The sequence below is a fragment of the Cryptomeria japonica genome, chromosome 7 (assembly GCF_030272615.1).
Source record: "Cryptomeria japonica chromosome 7, Sugi_1.0, whole genome shotgun sequence".
Lineage (NCBI taxonomy): Eukaryota > Viridiplantae > Streptophyta > Pinopsida > Cupressales > Cupressaceae > Cryptomeria > Cryptomeria japonica.
This window is the reverse complement of record NC_081411.1, coordinates 166,116,046-166,123,069: the sequence shown is the minus strand read 5'-3', so window position 1 is coordinate 166,123,069 and position 7,024 is coordinate 166,116,046. Positions and strand designations below refer to the sequence as shown.

Genomic DNA, 7,024 nt, shown 5'->3' with positions numbered 1-7,024 from the left:
CCTTCATGCATATCCAGATTTTATATAAACAATTCACTGAAATGTCCATGATATCATAAAATAGGTCTTTGATAGATACCCAATAGAGTATATAAGTAGTGTTCGCACTGCACCATACACATCTAATTTTACAAAGCTAACAGCATGGTCTAGATTGCCAAATTCTCAAAACAAAAACAGAAGACCTTGTCCCTAATGTATTAGGGCGGGTTTGACATGGTACACATTATTATAGTGCAAGCCTGTTCATCACCGATAATTTCCACAATGTCTTGAATCTGGAAAATATCCTACTGCTTTCATTTCCCAAGCCAATTTGTCCAAACTTTAATATATCTCCTATGTCTATGGATATGATAAGGACTACTATACATAAACAATATACCATTTTATGGCCTTCAATCCAACTATATCCATGGTTCTTTTTAATTCCTCCATTTTGAGCCTCGCCCCACTGCCTATTTCTGCATGGATGTTTGAGAGGAGAACATAAGTCTCAGCACTTTTAGAATTCGAATCAAAAATCTGCATCGATGTAAGTACTCCTAAGACTGTTCATTTGTGATATAAAGGCACTAAGAAAAGACTGGCATATCACAAAGAAAAGACTGCATCTCAATGATAAGTTTGGGTGTAACAGTCTGGTTAATATGTATACATAAGATGATTTAAGATCTACTTTTCAGGAGCAGGAGGTTTTATGAAGAAGAAAAAATTTGTTGTTGAATTATTTAGAATCATTTTTTTGGAAAATAGGAGCTCCTACTTTTTAGACCTACATATTTGAATAGATATACATGGGGTGGTGCAAGAAATTGTCCCACCAACTAAAGAATATTATCTGCCACTAGTCAATCATGTTAAATTTATATTTCTGTTAGAAAAAGAATTTGGAGGAAAAAAAAAATCAATTGATTTTACCTTTGTATACACTCCATCAACACTGCATAGAGTATAGAAGACCAGCATCAAAATTCATGAGACCACCAACTTCCTTAAATCTGAACCTAAACTTTTAAACTAAACTTTACCATAAAATTCATAAGACCATAAACTTTAAAATATTATCAAGAATCTCAACAACTCCAACTCAATTTTTAAAAAGCCCCTTATATAAAAGCCAACTCTCATCCACTAAACCTGCATGGCTGCATGCACATAGAACGCTTTGCTTACAATGTCAGGATATCTGTCAGAGTGCTTTATTAATTCAAAGATTTTGAGAGCATCCTTGCAAAATCCATTTTGTGCATATCCTACAATCCTTCTATGGGATGGCATGTCTTTGAAGCATTATGTCAAACAGTTAACGTGCCATGTCTATAAAGCATTATGTCAAACAGTTAACGTGCCATGTCTATAAAGCATTATGTCAAACAGTTAACGTGCCATGTCTATGCTTCCACATTTTGTATGCATGTCTATCAGGGAAGTGGCAGCTACATCTGACTAATGTTTTGATGGATGTCCATACCATGTTCCAAAACTCCCATTTTAGGACAGGCCGGAAAGATTCTGGCAAAGGTTGGAAAATTTGACTTGCACCTGCAAGTTAGATTTGTTATAAGTTTCCAAGACTTAATTAACGAATCTATTTTGTTATTCCAAGACTTAATTAACGAATTTAAGTTGTGCATATATGTAATTATGGCATTCCATGAGATGAAATCTCTTTGAGGCATTCTGTCAAACAGTTCGCGTGTCCTATCCATTCTTAAGAAAGTTTCTACAAGAAAGTCTTCTTTAGAATGTTAGTTATGAATCCTTCCAACTGCTTCTGCTGAGTATACAGGTGACATCAATTTTTCAATTCTAGTCTTTCTTAGATACCATATACCTATACAGTACATACCTGTTATTTGACACCTTCATATTTGTATACTTAATTGGAGGGTTTCTCTTGATTTTGCCTCGTACTCGATGTGCTCTGTTTCTTGTACCCTGTTTTTAGCTGTAGAGAATATCAATGCAAATCATTTGAATAAATGTTCAAAATGCTAGTTCTGACGAGAGGAGATAAGATCACCAGTAGTATCTCAAACTGTCTTTGATCTTGTTATATAGTGTCTTAGATTGTTTGACAATTTTTAGTGATAATGTTTAAATAGAAAACGTAAGGAATCATCCTATTTTGTTACATTTTACATTAAATATTTATTTTAATAGTAATATATTTATTATATGATAATGATTTAATAAATTTTAATAGATAAATATAGTTATAACATCATAAACGAAGTTTTGTATAATAAAAAAAATATTTTAAAAGTCTAATACTTTCAAATATGAATGTTTCAATTAAAATATTATACACTTTTGAAAACATTATACATCAGCTCAAATTTATATGTAATTGTTATGACTTTAAAGAGATGGAGGGCAAATGAGCACTAGAGGGTTGTTTTTATGACCATAATTTTGTAACTATCATGTGGTAATTATGGAACCACTAGTTCCAATATGAGTGATTTTGTAACCATTGTGATTATTTTAAAACTGGTGGTGTCATCAAGATTGAATGTCCAAGAAGAGGAAATGGCAAGTAAACATTTTGTTTCCAAATTCTAATCATTCAGCTTCCAATTTGAGCTCAAAAAATGTATAAGTTGTGTGTTGTTTTCCAAAGAGGAAAAGGGGGATATCAATCAAATCTTTCAATTCCAAAGCATAATACATGAGAAAGATAGAGAACAAAGTTTAGAGTACATAGCTTGTGTGTTTAAAAGCAGTCAAAATCGAATGTGTAATTGCACAGCATAATATGTGTGTGTGTGTGTGTGTGTGTGTGTGAGAGAGAGAGAGAGAGAGAGAGAGAGAGAGAGAGAGAGAGAGAGAGAGAGAGAGAGAGAGAGCATAGCTTTTATGGTTATAAGTAGTCAAAATCAAATATGATTAGGAAGTTATAAAACACGTGGAATGTGTTCTTCACACACTGTTATCTCTACATTTTAAGAAAATCTTAAACAATGTGTGTTTGTCACTTCCAGCCATTTTCCATCACATTGTGTTCCATGATAAATAAGTTCATTTACTATTATTTAGGGAAAAACTAATTACCATAAGACAAGTGAAATTAAATTTTAATTAATAATTTTCACAAACATGATCATCTAGAAAAAAAAATAAAAAAATATTTTAATATCTTTGTTGAAAAAATAATATAATAAAAAGACCACTTCATACATTAGTTGTTTGAAAGGTTGTTGGAAATATCCAAATTATAACTCAAAATCATAATAGATAATTTGTTAACTGATATTCTTTGTGCCTTCAATATTTTGGTGAAAATGACTAAAATCAAATGAATTGATTTTTCTTTTCATATTATTATTTAAAAGAATTGAAAATAAAGAATTAAATGTTTACAATAGATTTTTTAGGTTTTTATATCAACTTTAAATTATTTTACTATATAATAATATATTGAAACTATTAATTTAAATAAATTATTTTTCCACTAAAAATGAAAGACTGGGTGTTATACTAATTTTAAGTCTTTTTATAAAATCACTAAGAAATCATTTCTAGAAAGTACATTTTTTATGAGGAGAACAAAAATTAGTTAAAATCAATTTAATAAAATAAGTTAAAATCATCAAAGAGAAGGAAGTAATATTTTGTAAATATATTAGATGAAATCAGATAAAAAGCTCGGTTTTCTTGTTTAAAGGAAAGAAGTAATATTCCTTTTAACATAATAAACAAAAAAAATATAAAAAAATATTTTAATGAAATGAAAAAAATAAAACAGAAAATAGAAAATAAAGTATTTAGAAAAACTATTATTTATATAATACTCATATTGAAAATATAAAATTAAGTTAATTCTTCTTCAATCTTAAGAATAAAGTTACATACTATAATAATTAATAAAAAAGTGATAGAAAAATATACTAAAACCAATTTAATAAAAGAATACTTCCTTGTCTATGAAGGAAATAATATTCCTTTTAAAATAACAGACGAAACCAGATAAAAAATTAAAAAATATATATAAAAAAAGCAATTGCAGTCCAATGAAAAAGAAATCCCCAAATCAGCTATTCTATTGTTAATGCTTCTGTTTAGCTGCACATGTACAACTGGTTATTTTGTCGATTTGTTGATCAGCTGTATAATGTTTTATGATTGCATATAAACAGTAATTTATAATGCTGATTTGTTGATCAGCCTTTTGTTCATGTCTGTAATTCTCCTTTTATTTCAATTGAAAAAAAAAATTTAAAAATCCCCAGAATTTTAAAACATACGTTAAATTTTGAATCAGAGGATAACCAATTTTTTTACTTAGAACGAAGAAATCAAGATTTAAATAATTAGAGTTATAATGAGTTACAGGGATCGTAAGCAGAGGGATCATAAGAATCCTAAAACCCATGGCGATGGTAGATTAACAGAGATATTGAGATGTGTAAGTGTTTTGAGCAATATCAACGACCATCCACCGGATTTGACTCATGTTTTGTGTTTTGCAGCGCTGTTTGCAAATTTCCTGCTTTTGGCAGGGGCTTTTGTGGCAGGAATACTGATATTTGTGACACTTGCAGGCCTCTTTTCTGGAGGTATTTTTGGATTGGCAGTATCTTTTGGTGTTAGATGGCTATATAACTATGTTAATGGTGGGATCTTTGGTTGAGTTCAGACGTATTTTCATTCTGATGATGGATCACAGAGTGTGATCTGAAACATTGATGCAAAATACTCACACACAATCTAATCTGGAAAAAGATCAATAATTCATGGATTGTGAAAATCTGATGTCTCTTATATTATGCAGTGTTATTTGGGGATGCATTTTTCTTAGAAAAATCAGATCTTTGAGAATGGAAGACGCAGGAGAGGTTTTCTCATGTATTAACAATTATATTGTATCATGTATACATTATGTGAATGATAGGTATAACTGAGGACTTTAATTATACTTTGTTATTGTATTAGTATCTTGTGTAAATCTATGAGTTCAATGGTTCAAGGGAGTTTGGATTTTGATGATCATTAGTACAGTGTTATGATTAATCACTGTATTGAAAAACTGATTTCAATCAATATTAATCAATGTTATTGAAAAACTGATTTCGATCAATATTAATTTTTTTAATTTTTAATAAAAAATATTTTTAACCATAAAATCCTTCTAATTGTCTTTATAAGCTTAAGTGGATTCTTATTTATTTCCAACACAATGGGTATATGCATGGTCTTTTTTCTTTTGGAAGGCTGGTTTTGTTTAGCATAGTTTTCTATTCTCTTTTGCCCACTAGATGTTTTTTTAGTGTGGTTTTAATTAGCAAAATCCAATGTAATTGGGCACCTTCCCCTACATCCTAGCCCATTAGATGATTTTTTACTAGGTTATGAATTAGGCCCCTTCCCCTATATCCCATGAAATTTGTTTATAGCTTGTCTAGTAGACAATTGATATATTTGCTTGTTTTAAAAAAATTAGATTAGGTGATTTATTAATCTATATTATATTATAATATAAGAATTTTATTTTATATTATAAAATTATCATAATTTTTAAATAAAGATAACTTATTATATATTATCATATTTATAATATTTTTTATATCGCATATCATCATCGTCGTCATCATCAATTGAGCTACAACCATTTGGCTATAAACATTGTATTGGATAATTATATATTTAAGTTTTGTATTAATATTTGGATTATATTGGGTGATTCAATACAATGATTAATAATAAATAAATGTAAGAGGGCTAAAAATAATTGAATTTTATATTGTGTAGTTTTGGTACATAAAAATATTCTATTTAAAAGATGGAAAAGTATCAATGTTGAGGATCTTATATTAATATATATCTATTTTTAGATTATATGCATTTAAGATATATGAGCTAATTCAAAATATACATATGTGTCATCATTGGAAGCTATTATGATTAATCCACTTAACATTGTATGATTATAGGATGTTCTTAGCCCTCCTACCACCTTTCTACTTCTTTATGGCTTTAATGGTTGGCCTCACAATCTCTTAGCTCTTGCTATATCACCTATTTGTGACACTTGGCCTCTTGAAAATATAAAGAAGAAGATTATGTTAATGGTGGTTGCTAGCTGGTATATAGGGTAATTTGTATGATTTGGACGCCTTCCTCTTTTGAATAGTGCATTATTTCTTGCTACATTGAGGACTATTTTTATGTTTTGTTCTTAGTTTTTCCATTTGAATTCTCGGAGGGTGACTTTCTTGGGGTCAATATATTTAATATTATTTTACAAATGATAATAAATATACTTATTCATATTATTTTTTAATAGCTAATAAGTAAGCAAATAGATAATAAATTTTTAATTTAGACATGTTTTACTTTAAATAAAATATTAAAAAAATCATAAAAATTATGCAAATTTTATAAAGATAAAAGAAGAAATAGTTTAACTCTTACTTTACTATTTATTTTATTTTTCTAGATATAAATGTTATTTTTAATAGATATCTATCTAAACTAGTAAATAGATGTACACATGAATAGGTAAGTAGATAGAAAACAAAGGACATAAAGACTATTTATTTAATATTTACTTATGTTTCTTGACATTTATGGTTTGGCATGTGCATGACATCTTTTAGTGCATACTTTCATGCTTTTGTGTGTGTGAGAGAGACATTTTTCAACGCATCTAAGAACTCTACAACATTTCACTTGATTAATGGAACCCATTTGTTTGACCCATTTTACAAGAATCTCTAGTCCATTAGTGGTTACCAATTTTTATTACCCTCATTCATGTTGACCCTTATTATATAATTCATCATGTTTTTCTCCTCCCTACTATGGTTTGGCATGTGCATGACATCTCTCAATGGATGTATTCACATTTTAGCATATGTGTGACTTATTTTAATGTGTCCATTATCTCTGAGTACATTTTATAATTCATTCGACACACCAAAGTAAATGACTAACATATAAGTTAAAATTATGCATGTTTTGAAGACAAATTATTATAATTTTACTAATTTTATCTAATTATATGTTGTTATTTTAGGTG

At 28.8% G+C, this 7,024-nt stretch overlaps 1 long non-coding RNA gene across 1 annotated transcript; it reads left to right on the top strand.

Moving 5' to 3' along the window:
• Positions 1 to 4,030: 4,030 nt before the first annotated feature.
• Positions 4,031 to 4,921, top strand: LOC131068788 (uncharacterized). The gene is made up of 2 exons (XR_009112064.2): positions 4,031 to 4,411; positions 4,548 to 4,921. It is a non-coding gene; the product is annotated as an uncharacterized LOC131068788 (long non-coding RNA).
• The last annotated feature ends 2,103 nt before the right edge of the window (positions 4,922 to 7,024 follow it).